The sequence below is a fragment of the Opisthocomus hoazin genome, chromosome 5 (genome assembly GCF_030867145.1).
Source record: "Opisthocomus hoazin isolate bOpiHoa1 chromosome 5, bOpiHoa1.hap1, whole genome shotgun sequence".
NCBI classification, from domain to species: domain Eukaryota; kingdom Metazoa; phylum Chordata; class Aves; order Opisthocomiformes; family Opisthocomidae; genus Opisthocomus; species Opisthocomus hoazin.
Genome location: NC_134418.1, coordinates 70,229,672 through 70,256,441, shown reverse-complemented (window position 1 = coordinate 70,256,441; position 26,770 = coordinate 70,229,672). Strand labels below are relative to the sequence as shown.

At 38.0% G+C, this 26,770-nt stretch overlaps 1 protein-coding gene across 7 annotated transcripts in view; it reads left to right on the top strand.

The window, feature by feature from the left end:
• MARCHF1 (membrane associated ring-CH-type finger 1) overlaps window positions 1–26,770 on the top strand; it is a 248,518-nt gene that overhangs the window by 94,182 nt on the left and 127,566 nt on the right. The window contains exon 1 of one of the 7 annotated variants that reach the window (XM_075421661.1): window positions 13,244–13,324. The exons of the other annotated variants lie outside the window; for them this stretch is intronic. The gene's annotated coding sequence lies outside the window, so the exon portion shown is untranslated. Of the gene's footprint in view, window positions 1–13,243; window positions 13,325–26,770 lie in introns of those variants that run through there. 7 annotated transcript variants of the gene reach the window in all.

Below are 26,770 nucleotides of genomic sequence, written 5' to 3'. Positions count from 1 at the left end.
CGGGGGGGTTGGACTAGATGACCTCTAGGGGTCCCTTCCAACCCAAAACTTTCTATGATTCTATGATTCTATGTTCTATACATATTGTCTGCTTATGCTGACTTCTGAATAGGGATGAATTTTACCATGTAGTGAACACACATGAAGAAAACAGTTGTAAGAGTCTTCTGTCCTTTTTGAGCTACTGTTTATATATTGATCAGAGGCTTTAAAGGTTTTTGTACATTATTTATTATGTTATTTTACACCCCAGATTCCTACAGAATCTTAAAACTGTTCTGCTGTAAAAATGTATGCGATAATTGCTAAAGTGGTAAGATACTCTACAATACAAAATTAATTTTTTATCAATATGTGAAGAAACTGGTTTGCGTTATGGCACAAGGCAGGGAGTAGTAAACCTTACTTCACTCCTGGGAGTGGATTGATTAGCTGTTTTTAAGCAGGAGATTGACAAATCTGACCTTTCATTAATTTGGGGTCTTAAGAACCTCCTTTGACTCTCTTAAAAAATGTATTATTCAGTGAGAAAAACAAGAAAAAACTCATTTGTGTCTGAAGTATTCTTGGGAAGGATGACTTCAGAAAGTGTCCTGGAGAGCAATTGTAACTTTTATCCTGATTGGGCAAATGGTGAAAAACTGTGCTCACCAAAGGTACAGTAGCTGTGCGGAGAAGCTTGGCACTCTGAAGTGCTTAGTGGAGCTTAAAGGAATGTAACTAGTATCGGGTCTTCTCAGGTTGGATTTTCTTCCAACGCTTAAATTTTGGTGTGATTATAGAGCAAAGTGCTTTTCATAGTATCCTCACATTGCACAGTAGTTCATTATAAAACTTATTAATTTACATGTTATTGAAGAAAATTCAGTTTTTTATTGAAACTTGAAAGAACAGATCAATTTTATAGCACATTATGTTTAATTTTAGCTTCCAAAGCAAAGCATCCAGGCAGAGGTGAGATAAAAGTGTAATCAAGTTAATCTTGCACTGTTTAGAAAGCTGGTAATGGGTAACACAAAGAATTATATGACTTAAATCGGTGGTAGAGTTATGTTAATTGGGAATGAATCTGCAGAAATACATAGAGAGATTTGCAATGATTTGCCTGAGTGTTTCTATTGAAAAGTGCTTTTCCTTCAGGAAATAATTTTATCGTCCTTCTTTTCCTGCTCACTCCCTGTCTGAATTGCCCGTTGGATGCCTAGTTCCATGGAAAAGTAACAGCCAAAAAAACCCCTGCAAAACTCTTGATTTCTTGATCAATAAGCACCATTTAAAAACCTGAGTAGTTCTTATTTTAGTACTGCTTTTCAAAAACTTTTCACAGTTTTGATATTAACCATCGGATCCTTCAGGATAGGAGCTCGAGGGATTGCTTTTCTGAATCTGAGTCCACTACAATTTAAAATGAAGGAGCTGTATTGTCACAGTAAACTCAAAGTTAGTATGCCAGTCGTGTCCATCGAAGTGTAGTAGCTAATTACAGAATTAGGTATGCATCACAACAACAAATTATATTTAATTAGAAATTAATATCTTATTAATAGTTATGTGGCTTTGCTTTTGGTATACTTCCACAGCTGTTAGGAGATGAAGTTTGTAATTTCACCTATTTTTTTGTCTTGTGGTTTAACAACACTTTAGTATTCTGTTTATCTGGAGAAAATAGAGAGGGATAAAGAAGAAAAGGCTTGTGTATGTGTAGGAGCATGCTATATCCTGCATTTCTAAACTTAATTATCTTTATTTAATCAGAAATGTATTCCATGTTTGTTAAAGAAAGAAGCTTTTCTGATTTCATTACACTTCTCAGGCATGTAGAGTTTCAGCCAGGGAATGTGCTTTGTTTTGAACTCAGTCAGCGACCCCTATAAAAATGTTTAATTAACTTTTTGCTAATGTCAATATAGTTCTATTATACTCAGCAGGCTGGATGAGCTCCCTCTGGTGGCTCATTTACATGGAAGTTCTGTTCTGGGTTTACTTCAGGATCTGTTTACTCAAGCGAACAAGGCTGCTGACCCCAGGTATCAGTCAGGCATCAGTTCCTTGTGGGCTTCCTGTTTAATTGAAAAACATCAATAATTTTCTTACAGAATGAAACACCAGCATTTAAATTCACAGCAGTTTCAATTTGTTAACAAAATAAATAAAGAGGTACTGAGTAACAAAGTAAGCAAATAAAACTGAATTACTTCCTTCTAAGTATAAATTGCCCAATAGGTGGGTGGCAGTAATTTAGGAGTGGCACCCGCTAATAATAGTGCTTACGCTTAAGCTTAGGAAATATTTGGATATTAAAGACAATTATTCAAGAATGTGAAGTGTGTGTTTTTAAAATGGCTTGATCCTATAGCTGAACTACAATTTGGGTTAAAATGAATCTTGGTATCAGGATTCATTGAAGCTGTTTCATGGCATTAGAGAGACGCAGAATACATCCACTTACGTATAGTTGTCTTAAAATTATGAAGCCAGGAGACTTTGTGGGTCAAAACCACAGTAAGTTTAAAGTGAATTTGCCACCTCTGTAATGTTAATTTCTGCAGATCCTTTCAAACTGTATGCTGTTGTAATTTAATGGGATCTTTATTGTACTGGCAATGAATTGTCGTCTCTCTGAAGCAGTAGGAGAATTTTCAAAGCCAAACAACATGCAGACTGGACATAAGGTTAAAAACTTTGTTCAGTATAGAAGATTTCTTTTACTAAGCTCTTTTCAATAAAGCTGATTACAGAATAGAATTTAAAAAAAAATTAGAGAAAATATAATTCTTGGAATATGAATATTTGGTCACAGATAAAATTCTGCCAGATGTTTCTGAAGGAAAGGAGGAGGAAGGGGTCACAACAAATGAGAATGGGAGGGAAATGGCAGTATTGTAAGCTTAGAAGATAGAGATGTAAAATAAAGGGAAAAATACAGTATAATAAGCAATAGAAACCTGTATGAATTTGAGAAGAAATATCTTATTAAAAGTGTTTGTAATGAATAATGATTTACATTTTTTAATTAATGTCTTGCATTTTTTTCGTGTCCCTTAGCCATTCTAGCAGCTGAGATTCACAAAGCAAATAATGCTTAGCAAACATGGAAAATCTCTAAAAGTAGACTTTCAATATTCACACAGATGTACCTGGTTGTAAAATTCTATTTTTGATCACAAATTATGCATCTGTCTTCATTCTTTGTCAAATAATGATTGAGAGTACGCTTCGTATTCTAATCTTCAATATACAGTACACCTGAATATCTGCATTAAAAGCAAACAAATAAACAAACTTGGTCTTCCAGTCTAATTATATGCAGCCAGTAACAGAAGCAGGCAGGTTAGTAAATAATAATTTCCTGTTGTGGAGGTTTTTTAGAACAGTTTCCTACTGTGTCAGAGTTCAGCATCTCCTTGATGTTGGTGGTTAAATGCTGCAAACTTGAATCCAACAATTTTAAAGAGTTGTAGCGTTATTCATAAGAATGAACTCCAGTTCTTGGCCAAGATTCAAAGCTATCAGTCAACACAGAGAAGGGTCAGGGTACAATACAGGGAGACCTGGACAATCTTCTAGATGAGAGCATTAGGAACAGAATGAAGTTCAGTAGTACAAGCAGCACGGTCACGGCACTGGCAGAACAGGAGTTGGGTTGCCTTGAACTAAGCAGGTGGATTCCGTGATTGCTGCATTTTGATGTTTCTGTTGCAAAAACTGTCAACCACCTTCTGTTAAAGAGCTGTTAAAATACCCTTTACACGTATGTCACGAAGAAGCAGGAAATAATAATGGGAAATAATATTTTAGGTGGCAATGTCATTATTTACACTCTACTCTTTAATACTTTTAGTAAGTAATTTTTTTTGGTAGTAAACATGACCCATTAACTCAATAGCCATTTTCTGGACAACTAGACTTAAACTTGTGATCTGAAGTAGCCTGTGGACAACAGTGTTTCAATTTTGTATTTGTATGCTGGTGGACATATGCGGCCAGACAGTGCAGCGTGGAGGTTACTTCCACCATTACAAAACCAGGAACATAATTTCATGAAGTGTAATTTTATGAAATGACACCAGCTTTATATTGCAGAAGGTCAGCAGTGTTTGTAAGCAGAGTGATGGCTGAGAGGTCAGTGTTCATCATGCAGGTAGAACTACCTGAACTGAAGAGGTGATAGGGCCTCTTAGCACTTGTGGGTGTAGACAAAAGTTGGGTGCTGCAAAGTAGAATAAACGTACTAGGATCCCTGTCTATGTAGTGAGTAGCCAAGTGTCACTGAAGTATAAATAGTAGTTTCCAGAGTGGATGCTTTAGCTGCATAATTTTATTTCATTTTTGGTGTAAATTCATTAAATATATAGTCTTCCCATTCTGTGTAACAGTTTGTCATTGACTTTTTCTGTTTGCTTTTGTGAGATATAGTTACATTTAAACAAAAATTCCGAATTGTCACCCTAAGTTGTGAGACAAATGGGCTGTTTAAGCTCCTGGCAATTTGTAGAACTTCTTTGCAAGATTTCCCTTGTTCCCTGTTTCAGGGCGACACTGTAGTGTGAGAAGTGAATAGTACAATTGGTTTAATTTAGATAAAGTAAACTTAGTGTAAACACTGTACTGGAAGCATTTCTGAAAGTTTTGGTGTTTAACAGTGGAAATCAGAGGTTGTTTTTAATTCTGCTATCTAGGAGATAAGGAAGATAATTGCTTTTAACAGCCAGGGGCCACATTTTATCTAATTTACCACTGTTCTGTCATTTCATATCTGACTTCCATCAAATCTAAGTTTCAGCTAGGTAAACTTCTATTTGATGCACAACACATGTTTTAATTCAGTCTCAGCTATTACTTTTTAACTTTTTAACTTGCTTTTTGATTTGTATCCTTCCATTACCTTCTCAACCTTGGATTTTTAGGTGTTCTAAAGATGCTTAGGCAGTGTATCTGCAGAGACTATGCAAGTGCAAATAGGTTCTTCCAGGTTTGCACTGACTTCTAATTTAGCCTCTTCATGGAGGAAAAAAAAGACCTGTACTTAGTAATGCTGCTGATGAAATGATATGTAATAATGTACAATATCCTATGAATGGCAACATAGAAGAAATATCCAAAGACTTTAATCTGAAATTTTTAGTTGATTACTTCCTTAATACCTTTAATACACCAATATTTGTATTACATTACATGGTACTTCTCATCACTTCATTCAATTACGAAGCTAAAAGTGGGCAAAGCAAAAAGTTACCAAACCCCTCCTGAGGATCTAAGACCATTATGGCTACATTGAAGTCTATATCAACTCCATATAGCATTTAAAAAGTGACTTCTAATATGACATCTCACAGCCATTCTTTCTAATTTGTAAAGAAGGCAAATTCTATTCACCTGTTTTAAATAACTTTAAAATTTTGCTTTTGATGAGGACTTACTTGCGTAAAAGTTCTGCCTAAAACTCCTGCATTTGAGGCTTCACTGTTTGAAGCCAGCCCACAGTGCAGAACAATATTTAAGACATACTGGTCCAGACAGCAGAGAACAACAAGTTTTCCCGTTCAGAGGAAAAGAAATCTGGAAACTGGTCCATGCTTCTTTAAAATATTTGGATAATTAAAAATAATCACTCTCCTCAACTGGATTTGCCTAAAGATATCTTTAATATTTTCCCTAATTCCATGACTAACCTTGCACTGCAGTAGGTTTAAACCCTTTTTTAAAAAAAAATAAAAATAAACGAAGGATGGGAGAAGATCAAAAGGAATTTTTCATTTATCTAAAAATTTCATTTGGTTCTAGTGTCATGTAACTTGAGGATTCTGTGAAGCCCGAGGGGTTGGTTTACATCAGTCTTGTTTGGTCTGCATTAGACAACTGCTAGCTGCGTTTTTAATTCAGGTAATAGAAACTTCTACTAGTTAAAATATCTATACTTCATCCCAGCTGATGAGTACCTGGTATCCACTTCCACACATGCTGTGATGATCAGCCTCAAGGAGCTGGTGGATGTTCTTGCCAAGCCACTTTCCGTCATCTATTAGCATTCCTGGCTAACAGGAGAGGTCCCAGTTGACTGGAAGTTAGCTAATGTGATGCCAATCTATAAGAAGGTCCAGAAGGAGGATCCTGGGAAGTACAGGCCTGTCATTCTGACCTTGGTGCCGGGGAAGGTTACGGAGCAGATCATCTTGAGTGCCATCACATGGCACACATAGACAGCCACGTGATCAGGCCCAGTCAGGATAGATTTATGAAAGGCAGGTCCTGCTTGGTTAACCTGATCTCCTTCTATGACAAAGTGACTCACTTAGTGGATGAGGGAAAGGTTGTGGATGTTGTCTACCTAGACTTTAGCAAAATTTTTGACACTGTTTCCCACAGCATCCTTCTGGAGAAACGGACTGCTCGTGGTTTGGATGGACATACGCTTCACTGGGTAAAAAACTGGCTGGATGGCCAGGCCCAAAGACTTGTGGTGAATGGAGCTAAATCCAGTTGGCAGCCAGTTACGAGTGGTGTTCCCCAGGGCTCAGTACTGAGGCTGGTTCTATTTAACAGCTTTGTCAACGATCTAGATGAGGGGATCGACTGCACCCTCAGTAAGTTTGCAGATGACACCAAGTTGGGTGGGAGTGTTGGTCTGCTGAAGGGTAGGAAGGCTCTGCAGAGGGATCTGGACAGACTGGATTATCAGCCAAGGCCAATTGTTGGAGGTTCAACAAGGCCCAGTGCCGGGTCCTGCACTTGGGTCACAACAATCCCATGCAATGCTACAGGCTTGGGGAGGAGTGGCTGGAAAGCTGTCCGGTGGAAAAGGACCTTCGGGTGTTGGTCGACAGCTGGCTGAACATGAGCCAGCAGTGCGCCCAGGTGGCCAAGAAGGCCAATGGCATCCTGGCTTATATCAGGAATATTGTGGCCAGCAGGAGTGGGGAGGTGATCGTGCCCCTGTACTCAGCACTAGTGAGGCCACACTTGGAGTCCTGTGTTCAGCTTTGGGCCCCTCACTACAAGAAGGACATTGAGTTGCTGGAGCATGTCCAAAGAAGGGCAACAAGGCTGGTGAAGGGGCTGGAACACAATTCTTATGAGGACCAGCTGACGGAGCTGGGGCTGTTTAGTCAGGAGAAGAGGAGGCTGAGGAGACCTAATTGCTCTCTCCATCTACCTGAAAGGAGGTTGTAGTGAGGCAGGTGTTGGTCTCTTCTCCCAAGTAACCAGCGATATGACAAGAGGAAATGGCCTCAAGTTGCGCCAGAAGAGGTTTGGATATTAGGAAAATTTTCTTTACTGAAACAGTTGTAAAGCATTGGAACAGGCTGTCCAGGGAAGTGGTTGAGGCACCATCCCTGGATGTATTTAAAAGACATATAGATGTGGAGCTTAGGGGCATGGTTTAGTGGTGGAATTGGCAGTGTTATGTTAATGGTTGGACTCGATGATCTTAAAGGTCTCCTCCAACGTAGATGATTCTGTTATTCTTTAAGATGCGAATATAAGACAGGCTGAAACTCACAACATTAAATTTGCTAATATTGATGAAATTTGTGTTTTCTTTTCTTTTTTCCTCTCAAAACTTTATGTAAGGGAGTAACTGCTATGTTAAGAGACAGAAAACCACATTAATTATTTGTGAGTGGAAGTAAGCTTCTTTCTGAGTTTTACTTTTTAGTGTAACATACTAATCTTTATACTGAATATACATGTGGAGATTGCTTTATTCTGAAATATTTGCAGAAAAAGGAAATTTTGTGTTTAAAGGTGTTATTGGAAGTTTCCATATATATATATGTTTGTGTGTGTGTGTGTGTGTGTATGTGTCAATAAAAGCCTCTGGATACATAGTGGTAGGTAACCTTAATTTTTAGCTGTGTGCTGACACAGTTTTGATAGCCTGACAGCAGAAATTAATTTAAAATTAGAAGCAGGATTCTTTTCTTTAGGACCAATATATAAATTCTTTTGAAATCTGCCTCCTGACAATACCCCTCATTATTATTTTTTACAGTGGTTACATGCTTTACCCTTTGGTAATTTTGTCATCAGTGCAGGGTCGGAGGTGAGAGGCTCAATTGCTGTGATGCACATGTTAAGATCAGAGAGAAATGGAGTGTATCCTTTGCAGAAATCTGGGGTTACAGATGGCTTTGTACTCTCTACAGGGATATATCTGGGAATGCGGTGCATGTGAGTGCAGTGATGGAATATTACCCAGCCTAATTTTTTTTGATAAAACTGTGTTGGTTTATTGTGTTCTTAAATAAAGTTGTGATGAGAACAAATGAGATGGTAGAGTTATTTTTCATCAATTTCTTATTAAGGAAATTAAAGTAATATAGATGCTGAAGGTAATATATAAAAGTGACTCGAGGACACTGGAGGTATAGACAAGAGGTCAGGTAAAATGTTTGAATTATATAGGAAGCATGTTAATAGATCTGAAAGCATTTATAAGGGTATAAAATCTCCACAGTTAGATAGTAAAGGGAGTGTAGTATATACAGTGGATATAACTTTTCTGTATTACTTTTGAGTACAGTGAAACTCATTCCTAGATCTCAGAATTATAGGATATAGGTCTATATTTTTCTGTACATTGTACATTCATAGCTAATGTATCCTTTAGACTAATAATGTGGATCCCAACCTACCAACCTCTAAGCATTTTATGTCCACTTTTTTTTTTTTAATTCAATATAGCTTTTAGCTTAAAGGTCATATAACAAGTACAGCACATATTACCTAAAGATGATTTTATGTGAGTAAAAGAGATTTAGGATCAAAGATAAAAGAAAGTGTTATTTATGCAGAGAAACTTATTACTGTGTTTTCTTCAAGATTCTTGCAAAAATTTGGGATTTTGTAAGTGATGGCAACAAGGTAGAGGAGTTATATGTAAGCTGCCAGTAAACGTGTAGTTCAGTCCTTGTACTTGTGTCACAGAGGGGCTGTGTAGCTGTTTTGCGTTCTCTCGTTGATGCTTACATCACCGTGGTTGGACCACTAGCCATAGTTGATCAGATTCTCTTCTTACTTCAGTGCAGTAGGCTTGCGTAAACAGGTACGTAGACGAGAACATTTGCTCCCTATTAAATTAGAATAAAAACATTGTGTGTGTGTCTAGGTTTAGAATTCTGATCCTTTTTTGTTGCCTGATTCTTATGGAAATGTTTTCATGGATGGTTTGTACAGCAAGTGAACATGTCCTGAGTGTGAGAGAGCACGTAGTAGCCTTGGAGTCATGGGTGGAGGGAACAGATGAAGAGGTTGTGCACGTTACAGGCTAGAGCGGAAACAGGTTGTAGCCCACATCTACGGAGCAGTCCTACATTGTGAAACACCAGGAAAACAGTTCCTTTTGTCTTGATTGCCTTCATGGTCACCAGGGTCTGACTAAGGGGAGAGTATTGGGTGACTAAAAATTAAGCTGGATCCTTTGGGTTCTCTGAATTGGGATTAGTAGCATTTCAAACCATAGGCCAAAAGGTTGCTTCTCTCTTCTGTAGTTACTTGCTTCAAGAACTGTGGATTATATTTCTGTAACTTAAATCAGTTACAGCTGGCCCACCCAACACATAGCTCTCTTCTCTGACACATCATTTTCACCAGTTCTCTTCTGTTACTGTCATCCCCTTGAGGCTGAAACCCCATTTAGCTGCTTTGCATGGCAGCTCCGTATGCCACCAGAGCAGCTGTCACGCTGTCCTTCGGGTGAGGCATGGCACCGACAGGCTGACTCTTTGGGTGGTACATTTGCCAAAATTAGCATTGTTTAGATAGAATATCCCAGGCCATCACCATGGGAAATGAGTGGAAGTTACCACATTTTCTAAGAAGTGTGTGTGTATATATAAAAAAACAATTATGTGTATTTTGTATGATATATATTATATAGAATCACTTTATTTACAACTTTATAGAATTTTAATAGAATCTTTATATGTAATCTATGACTTTACAGGATCTGAGTAACAGAGTTAAGGGCCTGTTCAGAAGGAAGAGAAGAACAGAGATCTGACACAAAGTTTACATATTTCATCTACCTGAAGCTTACCTCAGCCTTGCACTTTTCATCCTCTGCTCCCTCTTTTGTGTGAGGGCTGTGTGCAACTCCTGGTGACCATTCTGAGATGTAGTAGGAAGCAACCGAAAGGAATATAGGAGCCTGCAAATCAGTCTCTAAATGTTATGGAGTGCTTTGGGACTCTGGGAGCCAAAACCACATCGTAAATTGTAATCAATAGTTTTGTTGTTTCTGCAAGATGTGCTCTGATGTTTTACTGCTGCTCTGAGATCATAGCTGTATTAACACCTATGCAAAAGCTTTACATTTTATAATTCTATATAGTAAACTTGAAAAAGCAAACAGGGAACACAGAACTAAAGTGTGGGACAGAAAAGTGATCCCAAGCCCACCTCTGCCACTGAGCTTTACGATGTGCTTTTGGATATGTCCCGTATCTTCCAACAGCTTTGTTACCACGAAGCAGTGCTGCTCTCCACTTTTCTACATATAGAAGTATGAGGCTGGATTATTTTGTGACTTATTTTAGCACTCAGGGTGGAAATATCCATGTTCAGTATATGTACAGTGAGGGCAACTGCAGGTTAATTTGAGATCTCCACATGGTGAAGAAATGTAATCAGTGAAACAGTTAAGCAGAATGTGAGCACGGACTGACTTAATGGTAAAGTATGGTATACTTTGCTTTTTTTTTTATGGTATACCTTGCTTTGGACCAGGTTTTTTGTTATATATTTTTAATGGCAGAGGTTTACTATGGGGGAGAAAGGGGTCACGAGACCATCATTTTAGAAAGAACTAAGCACATCACACCCTTTAAGGTCTTTATTCTGGCTAAGTCAGACACAGATGGTATTAAAGAGATTACTGGTTAACCTAGAAACCTCTGACTTGCATCTCAAGTTCAGACAATTCAAAATGCAAAATTATTGACACAGTATCAAAAGGCAGGTTGATTTTTGTTTTTTTAAAGCTTAACTGCACATGGAAACGCACACTACAGGAAAGCTCTGTTTTAACACCGCAAAACCACTTGTTTTCTATCAGTATTTATTTATCAAAGAGGTAAGTGATTATCATGACACAGCAGAGCCAGTTTTAGGGATTCTTAATCTGGTTGTTCCTCACAAGAAGGATGAGAGTTTGTCTGTAGCTTTAAAACTTTCTGTTAAACTAGTAAGGAATTTCCTTCACATTATAGTATAGTTCAAGATTAGCAGTTAAACTTTATCAGTCCAGTATATGGCATTTCTTGTCTTTGAATACTGCTAGAATAAGTTTTTGTATTAAGGCTGTCTTAGTAAGCAGGAGCTTGTGGTTTTTTCCTGATTTATATACAAAATTCAAAAAAAAAATCTCCCTGTGTGCATTGGAAGCTGTTTAAACTTACATTCAAATAAATTTTGAAATATCAGAGAGTAAAGATAGAATAAACATGTAAAATATAACTAAAATATGTAAAGGAACTGTGTAAATGGCAATAGACTTCATTTTATTCTTTGTAAATCTATTTCATGACTATGGAGATATATATGAAATATATATAATATATCAATATAAAAATGTGCGCATATACACATGTCTTGCAGCATCTTTAAACTCTTAATACAGATTGTGATTCTTTGTTAATGCATTTGATAAACCTATATGTTAGAGTGTGTCAATACAGTTTTGTTTAAACCTGTGATGTAAAACTGGGATGGCAGTGTGAACCAGATCCCAATTTATCTCTGGCTAGTCTGTTCTAAAGTCTGTTAACTGAGAAACAGTAACTGAAGTAGTGACGTAGAGAATCAACAGTATTTTAAATCCTCCCCACATGGCTTAGTAAGAAAATCCAGGTTGTATATAATGACATTATTTATTGTTAGAATTCCAAGTGCAACTGTATATAGACAGAAATAAAGATTATTTATTTCAAGGCCTGGATAATACTTAATTTTTTTTTTAAATGACAGCATGGTAAAACATTGTTGATGTTTGCTCTGTTTTGGGTTTTTTTTTCAGCTTTCATTCCTGTATTATTTATACAATGCGAAGAATTTGCTTCTGATCTAATTATCTCTTTACTATTTTTTATCAAAATCAGTTTTGCTTGCATTCATAATGTTTATCGAGAATAATAAATTTTTTACAGAAGTATAGCTGCTAAGGGTTTTCTTTGTTCATATCCATTTTTATAATACAGTACCTGGGTTATTCTTCTATTATTTTGCATTATGGGGGGAGGGGAGATGGTGAAACAGTTTTCCTGGGCGTTTTGCTGCTTGTAGCTGAGACAACAGAAGCTGTTGGGTGGGAGAAGCTCATGAAAATGACATTTTCAGAGTGCGTGTGACTAGTGTAAAGACACATGTGTTGTGTGCCTTTGACCTGCCCTGGTGGGCTTGCTTCTGCTGATGTCTCGAGAAAAGACGAGCACAGCGAAGGGTTAACTTTTTTACTATCAACCTCAGAAAGACACATTTGCAGTCCCTCCCAGTCTTGTCTTCCTTTTTACACCTCATTCGCTCACCGCTGCTCTTCACTTCAAGGCAGATCCTTTGACCTAAGCAGATTATTGTAGATGCATGAAGGACAAAGCAAGCTATCCGTGCTTCTAAAGGAGGAGATTTTGGCTCCAAAATAGGGCACTAAGCTTTTCAGCCTTATGCTGCTTTACCTAGTCAGCACGAGGCGGTGTCTCCGGGTGCTTAGTGGAGTCCTGTGGAATCGGATGGGAAACAAAAGCAGAAGTGGCAGCCGCTGCAAATGTGGGAGCCTGTGCCATTAGAGGGAAGCGATTGCTAATAAGGGCCGGCGAGACCTGGGTTTCCTTGGTTTCCATGACAGTTATTAGGTAACACAGAGATTGAATTGTCTCCCACAATGCTCTTGAGGGATAGAGGGGCAAGGGGGTGCTCCGGGGACACAGCAGAGGAGTTATGGCTTGCAGCAACTCGTCACCCTAAGCATGTGAAACTCTGGATTATTGTGCCTTACTTCTTTGTTTGCTGCTTCTCGTTTGCGATTTGCTTTGCTTTACTTTTTTTTTTTTTTTTTTTTATGGAAAACCCTGGCAGATGCTACACAGTTTCTCAAATAATATTTTCCCCTTTTTATTTAGAGCTGAGCTTGGCAAAGCAAGGATATGAACAATTATACAGGTGGGCTACTCGGGGGGAGTGAAGATGTAAGGCATCCAAACAGGTATTGGCAACCTGCAGCACTGTAAAAATGCCCCTGCAACAGATTTCTGTAGTTCCAGCGCGGGAGACTGCCAGCAATGGGAGAAGTTCAATGGGCAGAAACAAAGAGAAGAGCAAGGAAGTCGAGGTAAGAGGAAGGTTTCGATTTGCTACGGTAGGACGAGTCTGCCTTTAGTAGCCACAGGGTTTGGCTGCTCGGCAGGATGCAGCCTGCCATAGCGTTACACAGTACACATGGGTGCAGCATGCTTTAGCATGCTGGAGCGATCTCCTCTGATAGCATCTCAGCATTACAGAGAAAAGGAGGGTATTTGGAAAAAAAAATGCTGAAGGAAGTTGCAAACTGTGTTAGGGGGTTTCAACAGACTTATCTGAATGCATGCAGTCTGCTAGTACTGGCTAACAGTCATTGTTCCTTATAAGCTGTCAAGTAGCAGTTTCTTGATAATAGGTTGGATGAAAAAGTAGTTTTAATAAGATTGCTATCTCTGTTTAAAAGCAACAACAATACTATGCTAAAGCCTGTCTTTCTAATATGTGTGTGTTGCTCATAGCCAATGTAGGCATGAGCTCTACAGCTTACTCTTTATAATCACTTCAAAGACATTGGTGTTTAGTTTTTTATCTCTTGACTGACTTTCTTTGATTCATAAACATAGGAAAGTGTAGTGTCATCAGTAAATATTGTATCCTGCTGTTTTGCAGTTAAGAAGAAGCTGTAGGTTCATAGTGTATTAGTGGTTTTAAAAAAAAATTCAAAAAAATCTGTGCAATTTTAATGGTGCTGTAGGAATCCGTTTTGCTATGTATAGATTAAACATGCATTGTGCAACCCCCCCCCCCCAAAAAAAAGGCATGCCTTCCCATCCCAAAACATAAGTATTGTGTTTATAGATGTAGCAGTAAATGTACATAACATAGACATCTGCTTTTTACAGACGTGTTGCTTGTCTCTGTGTTTTTCTGTTACCTCTTGCTGTATGGAAAATAAGGAACTACTGGAAAACAAACATGATGTCTTTTAGGTGTTACCTAAGAGATTGTGTGACAAACTGCATCCCTGAAAGTAGTAGTGTTTTAACTTTCTTCTTGTGGTTTGTGTGACGTAGTTTTCCAGAAAGTGTTAAGTTCAATAGATGATTGATACTCGTAACATGTCTGTGCAATTGTGGAAAAGTATGGGTAAGCTTGCAAGCTTTATTTTTTTTTTTTAAGATGCCTTTTTTGCTCAATATTTGGCTTTCACAAGTTCACCTAATGTGATTATTCTTTTCTTTTTTTTGTTTGAACATCTATGTATAGGCAGTGTTCTTCCCTGGAAGTAGCCTCCAGTTGCTTACTCATATCACCATTGTCAGAGTTCATAACATCTAGAGATATGTGTTCTGAAATGGAAAACTTTTGCTGTGGTTTGTTTTTATTCTTCCATTGATTGCTTAAAAATGAAGGTTCAGGTGGAAACTTCTTTGTATTCAGACTCGAGATGTGAAAAGCAGAAGTATATCTTACCTAGCTTAAAATCGCTCTCTGGCATTCTTGTTTTAATATGATCATTGGAATTAACTGAAGAATACTTGCAACATTTGCACAGAGGTCAGATAGTGATAGTTTAGGATGGTGGGGGAAGTGTGGAGCTTCTGAATCGTAAGAATTGTCTCATGCGCTTTTTTAGGGTTTTTAACTATGAAGGCTGGGTGGCATCATTTCAGCAAGACTCCAGTGTCTTAGAAAATAAAGTCGTTTCTTCAAAGCTGTGGAAGTTATATAGCAGAAAAGAGCAAAATGACTGGGATAATTAAGTTCATGAAAGTTCTCTTGAATATCTGCTCATTCCTTCAGGCTTATGGCTGTGATTTATACAGTGTAAAAACTCTCTAGTGCAGTTGATAGAGATCATAGATCAAGTGGTAAAGACTGCTGTTTTTCACATAATATCTACAACTTATGTAAATTATGATGATGTTCAGGTTTGTTTTGTGGACGTAATTTGGGAGTAGTGAACCAGCCTTTTTATTGCCCAGATGGAGGTTGCTCAGGCTTACATAGATGGTTTAACCCTGCAATTCCTACACAGTATGGTCCTCGCAAAGGGAAATTTCCTTGTTTCTGTCTGTGTTGGTGAGGGTCTTCTGCGTTCATGGTGTCCACTGATGCTGTTTTTGTGAGTACCTGATTCCTCTGCCTTTCCATTAGCAGGCATTTGGAGGTAAAAGCTAAATAAAGTAGTTAAATGGGCTTCCTACAGCAGTGAGAGCGTCAAGCTGGTTCAGGTTCAGGAAGACATGAAAGAATGAAATGTCTGAAAGGTCTTGCAATTGCTGGGGTAACAACTGTTAGGGTTGTATGCCAAATTCTGTTATTGCTAGAGAACTTTATACAGTGTCCTTACAACAACATTAACATGAAGAAGAGTTCATCTTCTGTCTAATTGCAGAGCTCGCAGCAGTGAGCTATTTCCAGTTTCACGGTGAATTACATATATCTGGCTGACTGAAGAACCTCAGTTGCATATGATTTATGATGTGACTCATTCTGTAATGCTTTTATTATAGGTGCTCATAGACATACTTTACCTGAAGGTCTTAACACATGTCTGTACACACTTACAGATGATTGCCAGATACTGGTCTGTTTTTAAGAAAATTATGAAGTGCAATATTAATTACGAGCCACAAGTGCCCATAATGGACATCTGACCAATATTAGGAGTAGAGGCATGATAACAATGGCTAGAGGCAATCTTCCTATGCAGTATCCTTTGTGGGAGCAAAAACTTTTGTGCATTCTGTTCTTGTAATTTTGGGGTGATCTGCCACAATAATTAGCAGAAGCTGTAGCTAACAATGGATTTTGCATCAAATTTAACTATAGAGCTTCTTTGAGTGTAGTCCGATGATGAGGTAGTTTTTTTCCGTAACAGAGCAATGAAGATGCTTAGGTGTTGTATAACCTGTTGCAGCAGCTCTGCACTACTTTTCCATATGCAGGTATAATCTTCCACTGGTTTGTTTCACTGATTTTAGGAAGGCTTAGCAGTCATTAATGCTACTCATTTTGCCCAAAACAGTTAAGTAAACAAACTGTCTTTCTTTCTTGTTCTGTTAGTAATGCTGTTGGAAAGATTGTTGCAGAAATAAAGACTGAGGTATAGTATAGGGGTGCATTCACAACATGATATGAACTTTTGCTATTCAGTAGTTAATTTGGCTTTCTTCAGTATTTGAGAAAAATCATAAGTTTACAATGAAATGTGTAATAGTTTTTCTGTGATGGGCAAAAACACCTGAGTCTCTCTTCAGAAGTTTTTTGATAAAACTATTGTTCCAAATGAATTAAGTCAGTAATCTAAAAATCAAATTATGTCATCAGGACTCCAAATCTATTAGGTTTTTGAAAACAGATGTCAGTGCCTTGAAACCAGTGCCATATTAATATATGTCCCCCATTTTATATGTATGTAGTATTTAAACAGTTATGCTGGACTTCTGGTTGATTTTCTCTACTGTGATAAAAAAGGCTAAAGAAACGTATATGATTCCTGAAGAATACGGTTGATGAAATGCCTGCCCTGGCTGATAATTTTATTTTTCATTTGTGAACATACCCTGTGAAGTTCAGAAAGTAGCCTCTGTTTACATTGTCTTGTGTGCAGGCGAAGATTATTATTCTAAAGTGAGTTAAGTACAGAATGAATTTTTCACACAGTAGAGAAAATTGGACAGGGCAACTGAGTGAAGCTTAACAAAAATACTAACACTAACCTAGAATTTGCAAGGGTCATAGAAGAAACTGGCATGACTACTGTGGAAAAACAAACTGGAGTGTTGTATACTCAGAGTGGTAGGAATACATTTATAAAAGGCAGCAATAAATGTCATGATACGGCAGAGAAGATACTGCTCGCTGCCAAACTAAATTTGTAGATGCTATACCTTTTCAGCGTAACCATTATTTTTCAAAATATGGTACTGGAAAATTTGCATGCTGTTTTTAATAAGATTAGCATAATGAACTCTTGTCCATGAGAAGCAAATATTAGATCTGTTTATCAGAGTGTAATCGTTTCAGAGTACAAGCTATTTTGATAAAGAAGGCAGTGACAGATATGAGTCAATCTTGATTTGGTTACCTTGCAAGAATTTTCATTAAAAGAAAATAAAAAAAAAAGGCCTTTGGAACAGTAATATGGCTTTTGGACACATTCATGTGGTAGTATGACTTGCTTGTTATAATGATGAGTCTTAAGTCCATTGACCGAAAGCCAAACTTTAGTTTTGATTCTTTGCTCATAACTTACTGATAAATGATTTTCTCCTTACGCCTGCTACCTTATTATACTTTGTTACTCTGGCAGAGGTGATGATGAATATTAGTTTCCTTCACAGAACTACGTAGAATATAACAAGATGCAAGGAGGAATTTTCTTTATGTCCAACACATACAATAAATAAGTGCTGTTACAGTGGTTTTTGAACCCACCTGCTTAAATGTCTTTCTCTTTCCCCATCAGATACTCACACCAATGTTTATTGCACTTTGGCATGAAATATAAACCTGCATACCTCACAATTCTGTTCTGTGAAAGACGCACTGGACCTCTGTCTGTTCTTCAGCAGTGTTTTCGTGTTCTGCCATCTCAATGGCAGCAAGACAGCAAGAGATCTGCAACTTTTTAGGCTTTAAATGTTATCACGGAAATACTTTGACATTTATGGAGAGAGTATGGTGCATTAGACTTGAACTGGGTGGTTTTGCTGTGCAGTTTGTACCTTTCAAAAAAAAAAAAAAGTGACCGTGTTGCTCAAAATTATGTATGCCCATTTATTGTGAAGACCATGTATTTTTTTGTAAGCAGATCTTCTGGAAATCTAACTGAAACCTAATGGTTATTTCAAATGCCACATTAGAGTAGCTGCTAGCATTTATTTTAAATGCCAGACAAGAGTTACTGCTAACATTTACCTTAAAGCTTGTAAATAGTTTAGGAGACGTTGATAGGCTTTTGAAGGAAGGAGGTGGTAGCTCGATGTTCTTGATGGGAATGAATTTTTCTACATTTACCAATGTTATCTCACTTGTTACTTGCTTAACTTTAAATAGGTGTAATGATAGATGAAATACTTCTAAAGGCATATACTTTCTTGTGTATTACAAAGAAAGTAACGCTTATATATTTCTACTAAATGATTTTAATGGCAGTTGTGAAGTACGTACAGAGATACGTGATACTTGAAACAAGTCTGTAATTAATGAAAAAAGGTAAAGGTATTACATGTCTGTTTATGTTGTTTTGTTGCTTTACAACCTTTATTCAAGCAAATTATTGCCTTTTTTTTTTTTTTAGATGGGGAGGCACAATATTTAGCGTAGTTCACTTTCTTAGTGGCTTTGATCACTTTACCAGAAGGTGAAATTAGAGTAACTCCTGATACGTGAAAATGTCACTTATAACAGTGCTAATAAAACAGCAGATATTTCTTCTCTGCATGGCTTGAGGCATGTGATGCAAGGAATAAAAGGCTTAGAATTCCAGGAAATTGATGAAATAATTCTTCAGAGAACAGAAATTTGTGATTTTGTTGCTGATTATCATAAATTCTTAAAGTTTCTTGGGTAAAATTTAATAGATAAATAGATATGGTCATTTATTACCTAACGTACAGGTGGATTTTTTTACAGGCAGTGTAAGGATGTTTGTTTTCAAGTATAGCTGCTTAAAGAGAGTCATGTAATTGCAGTCTTTTTAGGAGGTATAATTATTCATTCAACAAGAGATGTGCGGGTGGGAGAATGGGGAGGGGAGCTCTGGCATGTGAATCAGATTACTGATGTACTTTGACACATACTGATTTTCCTTTGTAGTTTGTCTTAATGTCTATCTCATGTTGGACATGATCTTACGTACAGTATATGACAGAATCTCTAATCCTGTTTTTTGTCAATATTGTATGGTATTTCTCGAAAGACATGGGAGGTTATTCTCCTTTTCTTGACATGACTATATTCTATACTTCTACGCTATGTTTGCATGGAAATCCACTTGTATCTGCGGTTATAAGACACTTACTGCTTCCTGGTGAAGTTTTCCAGTAAATTTATGGCTACAGATTGCTGTTGTGTTTAATGGTTGAAGAGCTCCCAAAGTGTAGTTGTCAGTCAGTCTGTAGTGTGCTTAGTTTTCTTTGAGATGTTTTGGAAAGTTCGGTTCTTTATCACTAAATCTTCTGACTGCTGTTTGGGATCTGTTATTATTTTGGTCTGCCATGTGATTCTTGTGACAAACAATTTCATGTCAGTGAGAGAAAGGGGAAGTGTTACCCAATACAGGCTAGATTTGTTCTAACAATTTTGGATCCTTGTTCCTTTTTCATATTCCTGTGAATAAAAGACATTACTCTGCTACCAGTAAGAAAAGAAGAGATTGCTTGCTGTGCTTTCATTAGCAGGCTATAGGATAATGCCAGTTCTTTACAGGCTGCTTTTCCTGATAAGATTACATAAAGGCTACTGGCTGCATAGTATGATTGTCAGGGTTTTTATGAAAAGAAGATGGAAAAAGCATATTTCACCGACTTGAGTTGCTGTGTATTGACTATGTGTCAAATACCAGTATTGATTTTAAAATGGATCTTTTTCATTGATAAAGGATTTGAAACTCGAGATTCCATGTCCCAGTAGCCTTCTTCCTCTTTATGTTTCTAGCCAATGCTTACAGTCTGCTGATGCACATCTTCTGATGCTGCGGAAGTTTGACTAGTCTCGTGAAGGAAGTTTTTGTAATTCCCTTTATCTCTGGAATACCCAGTTCCAATAAATTGAAGGTTTGGGCTTGTGTGTGTGTTTTCCCTCTCCTGCTCTAAAATGGTTCTGAGCTTAAAATATTAGGCTTCAGATTTCATTTCATTTGGATTTCCTTCTAATCTGAGATTTTACAGAGTCTGAGATGACTCTGAGATTACCGAATCTGAGATTTTACAGAGGACGCATTGCCATATTAAAAAGTTGTTGTAGATTTTTCCTGCTAAATTGTGCTTTTTAAAACCAAATGCAAAACCTCAACGAACAAAAAAACAGACAAAAAAAATTCTGTCTTTTTTAATTAGTGGTTGGTCACCTTGTCTTCAGCTGTGACCTTCCGTGGCTTAGTTTCATGACTGACTTAGATCCTGAATTAGATTAAAGCAGTGGCTGTATTTGAGGCAGTTTCCCAAATGTGTTGTAGTGCCTGAACCTGGTAGCTGAATGGGGCTGATCTGGAACTGGAGACGATTCAGGACACTAAAAAACCGATTATTTGCTCTAGGTACCTTTCACATTAACTTCCATTATGAACAGTGCTCTGTGAACAATTCTCTCTGTTGCAGAGGCTTTTCTTCTAAGGGGCTGACAAGTTGTGAATACAGTTCAAATGAAAGTTATCTAAGACAGAGCTTTGTCATCAGCAAAACCTGTGTTCCAAGACTCTTTTTAGAGAAGTACTGTCAAATCTAGACACTGTTTTAGCAAGCAGCTTCCATGGTCACATATAACCAAACAAATCTTTTTTCTGATTAAATACAACTCTGAGGCACTGAAATCTGGTTAATTGGAACTGTTCAGTTAGTTAAGGAAGAACTTCGTAGAGGCTAATATTTCTTGAATGTACAACCACCTTTGCAAAACTGCTGATACTAGCCCTACAGGTGTGTTGTTTGGTTTTGTCTGAATCTAGCTTTCGGAACAAGGCAGTTTTAAAGGAAAAAAGCCTGTGTATTTAGGTACGTAGTCAGCCCACACGTAGAATTATTATAAAATTGCTACTTACAGTAATATTTAATTCTTCTTCATAATGGTGAGCAAAATAATGCAGAGCAGAGCTTCCCAGCTTCAAGGTCTTTCTCAAAGACACTTTGAATGTAGCTCACTCTTACTGTGAAAGTGAAAAATTCTTTTCTGTGTAGCGCAGACGACACTTCCAGCTCGTAGCGTCAGCTTTGGAAGGGGCAGGGTGTTCATCGTGCCTGACTTCAGTGAATTGTTACAAGCAGATTAGAAATGCCGTTCTAGCTTACACCTGTGCAGGCTCCAGAAGCTTCTGGAACGACAGGCGACTGGTTTGTGGCGGTGAGGCGGTGGCTGTCGCTCCGCCGGGCCCCGTGCCCGCTCCCCGCGCCATGCCCGCCTCAGCACCGCGGACAGCACCCAGGGGCCGCCCCCGCACCCCGCGGAGCTGGCAAATTTGTAAATAAATATATTTTGTGAAATACACGCACAGGCACGTTTGTGAGGTTATGGTTGTGAGGTTTTCTTCCTTGAATTTTGTATTATTTTCAATGGAGAGAGAGAAGACATGATTTTGTATTGGGGAATGGAGTTTGGCGGTGTAACCTTCCGTTTAACTGGGGTGCGAGCATCAGCTGTTTCGTGTTCTCAGGTGGGATGATTTAACTTTAGGAAGAAGACAGAGGATGGTTCTCGGACTGCTTTGAAGTACTGTATTAGTAGATCGCTCAACTCTGCTCCTAGGCTTTGAATTCACAAGAGTCCCCATCAGCACCATCTTCTTAAATTGTGGCAGCAGTGACAGTATGAAGGCAATGGAAGAACGTCCTTGTTCAGAATATGTTTCTTAACTAAATCCATATTGTGGAGTGAAACTCTTCAATCATTAGCATGAAATCTATGCCTTCATGTAGCTCACTTATTAGCTGAATTCATCTACCTATTTAGCCACAGGATTGCGTGAATTTAGATGGATGGGACTATTTCAGCAACAATAATAAGAAAACTGTCTCTTGGAGCAAGTAGATGAATTATCTGGATCCATTGACATGTGATCCAAAGAAAATCCTTTTTAGTTTGCTTGCTGGATATATTTGAGATTACAGCTGTATTTTACAGCACTGTCATGCCGAAATGTTTTAAAGTAGCTGTGGTAGTATCTCATTGATTTTAAAGAAGTGTTTGTCTTATTAGAAAGATCCGGCAGCCCAGATAAAAAAACCCACACATGCTGTCCTCTGTCATTTCTCTGAAAAAAAACCTCTTGCAGATCCTTAAAGCAGACTTTTCCATTTTGTGCTCTACCAGTACTGCAGCAGCCTTTTGCACTGCCTTTGTTGGTTTGTGGGGGATAAAGAGGATACAGCTAACACTTTGCCCTCTTATTACCCCTTATGGTTCTGGGCAAGACATTGGAAACCTTCATTTTGGTGTAGAATGTAAATTTCAAGTACCTGGTGCAAGAATAAAATGAAGTGAGGGAAAGAGTCAGACAGCAATGCTGTGTTAGTAGTTCTGAGGTTTAACCACTTACAGTATACTACTTCTATTTACCTCAGAGACTCTCTTTTGTTATCTTTGGGAGAAAAATAAAATGCTTGGTAACACTCCCAATCATCTGATTTCTCCAGTGGAAGACAAGACTAACATAGTGCAAATGGATAATTGGACAAACTTTGTGAAAATAGCACATTTTGTGGGTGAAATACATTCTGTTGATGTGCTTGCCTTTTTGTAGTTAACTGTGTAGCAATGGACAAGATTAGGGACCAAGATATCAAAGTATGCTATGTCACAATGGGTGTAGCTAGAGAGGATTGTGATTAGGCCCAAAGAGGAGTTGGTTTGATAACGGTGAAGACTCTGTGTGCCTGGAAAGACGCTACGTCTGTTGTGCTTAGTGAGAGAGTTAAAGGTGCTGGAGTTGCATGGGGAAGTGATTGCATGAGTGTTATGAAAACCTTACTGCTCTCTCCCAGTTTTCTAACCACTTCCAGCATTTTGCTCTGAATACAAGAGATCAGACACAAGTGGCGATGTGAACTGGCTTTCCCAAACCCTGTGTCAGGGCTATATCACTGTTACAGATGGCCAGTGACAGGAAGGCCTGTTAACATCCCCTAAGGCTGCTGCTGTCTCCTGTGGTGAGGAAAGGAGGTCACAGCATGCATGGCGGTAGTGCTGCTGTGAGCTCAGCCTAACTGCACGCCTTGCCTGAAATGTGTTTGAAGTCTCATTAGTGAGGAATCCCCACTGTAAGCCAGTGTCTGCAGGTAGTGTTGTTTGGCCCTCCTGAGCTGCAGTGAATGTATTGAATCATCACTGGTTCCATGATAGTCCTCTTTATAGGATCCACGACCAATCATTTAATGCATAAAACCAGTGTTCTTTTTGATGGTAGTTTTTCTGTTGTATTTCTCCCTCCTCCCTCCACCATCTGTATTGCTGTTCTTTGAGTCATTGTCACAAGGACTGAATCTGATGGACACCTCACAGTGCTCTGACTTTGGTTCTAATTCCAGATGTATTTTTCTATGCTTTCATTTTCCCCATCTGAAATTAGTGTGGCCTTGCTCCTTCTGCTTTCACAGAACATTCCGAAACTCCTCAGTGAAGTCCATTTGATAAGGGATATGGATGCATTGTGTTGTTTCCTGTGGTAGGATCCTGTAGGTAAAAGTTTCCATGGAAACAATAGACCCTTCAGCTTTTACGGTTCCCATGTAATCATGAAAGTTCTGTGCACATGATGCAGCTTGACTCAACTTATTTTTCATGTGGAGGCTCCTTCTTTATTGCCATTTTAAGCTACGTTTAAAATATAAATGTTAATCACTTATCTTTTGTGCATTTGTTGAACGTGGTCAAGAATTTGGACTACTGGCATCATTGTCCATTTAAAATTTCTCAATATTAACATGCAAGAACCAAAATCATAAGTTACACGAGGTTGAAAGAATAATGGTAGAATTTGATGAAGAACTGTTAAATCTCGTGTAACATATAGGTTGGTGTTTATGGCCTCCAGGATATAACTTCTCATTCATGAAATTTCTAGTGCCTTTTTGATTATATGCATGTTTGAAGATTTACTTTAGTAATACAGCATTTTCTGTATTATTTATATGACCTTAAATCATGCTACTGGTCTTCTGTATATTTAGCAGATAGGTAGAAGGGCAGTTTTGCATAGTTTCATATATCATTTAGAGATTCTCTTATTCCAGTCAGACTCACAGTGTTGATTTCTGATAAAATTAAAAATTCATAAACTGGTCATGACAGTGCTGTCAATACCAAATGTGCAACGAGGAAAAAAGAATCACCATATGAAAAATGGTGGGCTCAAAGATCATCATTCTGCTCCAAAACATTTCAAACTGAAAGAAGTCAAACCATTCAGAATGGCTTTTTGTATTTTCACAGATTGTGTTATCAAGCTTTTTCTCTGCAATCATAATTGCAAGACAATGACTTAAGAGATATCTGGAATAGGCTGCCCAGGGAGGTTGTGGATTCTCCTTCTCTGGAGATATTCAAAACCCACCTGGACGAGGTCCTGTGCAGCCTGCTCTAGATGACCCAGCTTTGGCAGGGGGATTGGACTAGATGATCCACAGAGGTCCCTTCCAACCCCGAACATTTTGTGATCCTGTGAATAGCATGACTTTAAGAATGAGCATTGCATTCCTTAGTTTCAGATATTTCATAGTCTCAGCATCTGCCACCAGCCAGCCTGGATGGAAAATTTTGAGTTCATTTGAGATCTTAATATAGAAATCTCCATTCTCCTGAATTGCTTCTGTCCAGGTGTTAGAGGAGAAATATGACAGAATCAATTTTCTCTCTGAAGCTAATGTAACCTTTATTGTCAAATAGGTAAGCTCAAATAAACAGATTATGACAACTGGAAATAGTTACTCTGCTGCTGCTATTTGCAGCACAGTTCACAATGCTGCCATACAGAAGTGGCGGACCTGTTTTATAAAACTTTGAGGTATCACTTTAGTGTCTGTTTTGAAAAAAATGGTTAACCTACAGCATTTTGCTAACCTCATTTTTTCCTGGATTAAAAAAAGAAATAAGGGAAAACATAAACTTCTGATGACTCATAGAATGTTTTTTCTAAAATGATTACCCCAAGTATTATATGTATCTGTGTGTGGTAACTTAATGTGCAGAGAAGTCAAGTGCAGGTTAAATGTCTCTGACTAAAGTTTAACTAAACCTTTTATCTTCATCATGACATCTTTTTTGTTCTTTTTGTTTTCCCTTGGCAGCCCTACATTAAGACTTGATACCTTATGGTGTGCACAAGCATATTTTGTTTACAATTCACTTTCTGGCAGAATAGCATTTGGCACTAGGTAGAATCAGAAGAGTAGAAGATTTAAGAAATAATTCCTCTACTTCTACTAGTAGTGAAGTGTTACTCTGTTTAAAATAAAAACAAGCAAACTCCGCTTATGTTCTAGCTGTTCTATGAAGTAATTAGTCTAAGTATACTTAGTGTTGAAATCAAAGATTGTGACTGCAAAATAGGTTTTATATATCCTTACATTACTGATAATGAATATTTTGGTAACACTGAAAATGATAATGTAATGCTATCTCATGGAAGTACAAGTGGCGTTACATGACATAATAGGATGTCAGAGTTCTCAAGTCTGTAGTGGAAATACCTATTCCCAATTTTATGCTAACCTAAACAGTATTTCTTCGGTCTTACTCTGCCTGAATTACTGCAGTCAAAGTTGTTTAATGTTGAACTGCTGTTTCAGATGTCATTTATAGAAACAGATTCACTTACTAACGTTCCCGTGATGAAGAAGGAAAAAAAAAAGTAAACTTTCGTGGTGATTCGGCTTTTTCCTTTCATTATTTGCTTTGCATTTTGGTCTATGTGCTGAGGGCTTCTTAGTTGTTAATTGTGCTGTCTTTTAAGATCTAGATTGACTGCTGCAGCTAAGTTCAATATACTGCCTGAGTAATCAGGCTTTTTCGAATAAAAGCTTTTTTTAAAAACCTTATAATGGTTATTTATTAAAAAAAGGATAAAGAAAAAAAAGAAAAAAAAATTGCAACTTAGCATCTGCAGCAGACTGACTTTCTGAAAACTTGATTTCACACTGGAGGAGCTTACAATTAACTGCAATCTGTGGTCTGTGAAGGAAAACTAAATTTTCATTGGCCTGCAGAGCAGTTACAGTGCAAAGCTTTTTCTATTCTTCCTGTGATCCTACTAATTTTTCCTCCTTTCAGATTTCTGATTAGGAGTGTTGAAAACTGTGATAATTTAGGGAAGAAAGTATCATGGAGAACAAATAGAAATTTTTGAGGCTCTCTAGCTCTGCCTACTTACTCTGAAAGATTTCAAGGAATTCTCGAACTGCAGAAGTGTTCACAACCTTGCCACTTTGGGATCCATGCTTTAAGACTCTGCTTGTAGTCCCTAAGGTGATGACCTGGCTCTGTATGTGTGTGGGGGGGCCATTGCTGCAAGCCCTTCCCCATCAGAGCCCCAGTAATTCGGGGGCTGCACTTCAGAACAACCCTAGCCACAAAACAACACTTTCAGCTTTGCGGGCGCTGCTGCCTTCACCATCTGACTCCTGAGGACAGGAGCGCTTGAGCTAGAAAGAGATTGTGCCATGGAACAAACTTGGGACCCTTATTTTGTCTAAGCTGATGGGAGTGCAACACAGGAGGTTTGTGCACTGTAGAAGAGTCAAGTATTTCGCTAAACATTTACCTTTTAGCAGGTGCTTCTGATGCTTTCAACCATTTTGTTGGGAAGAGGTGCAAGAAGGAT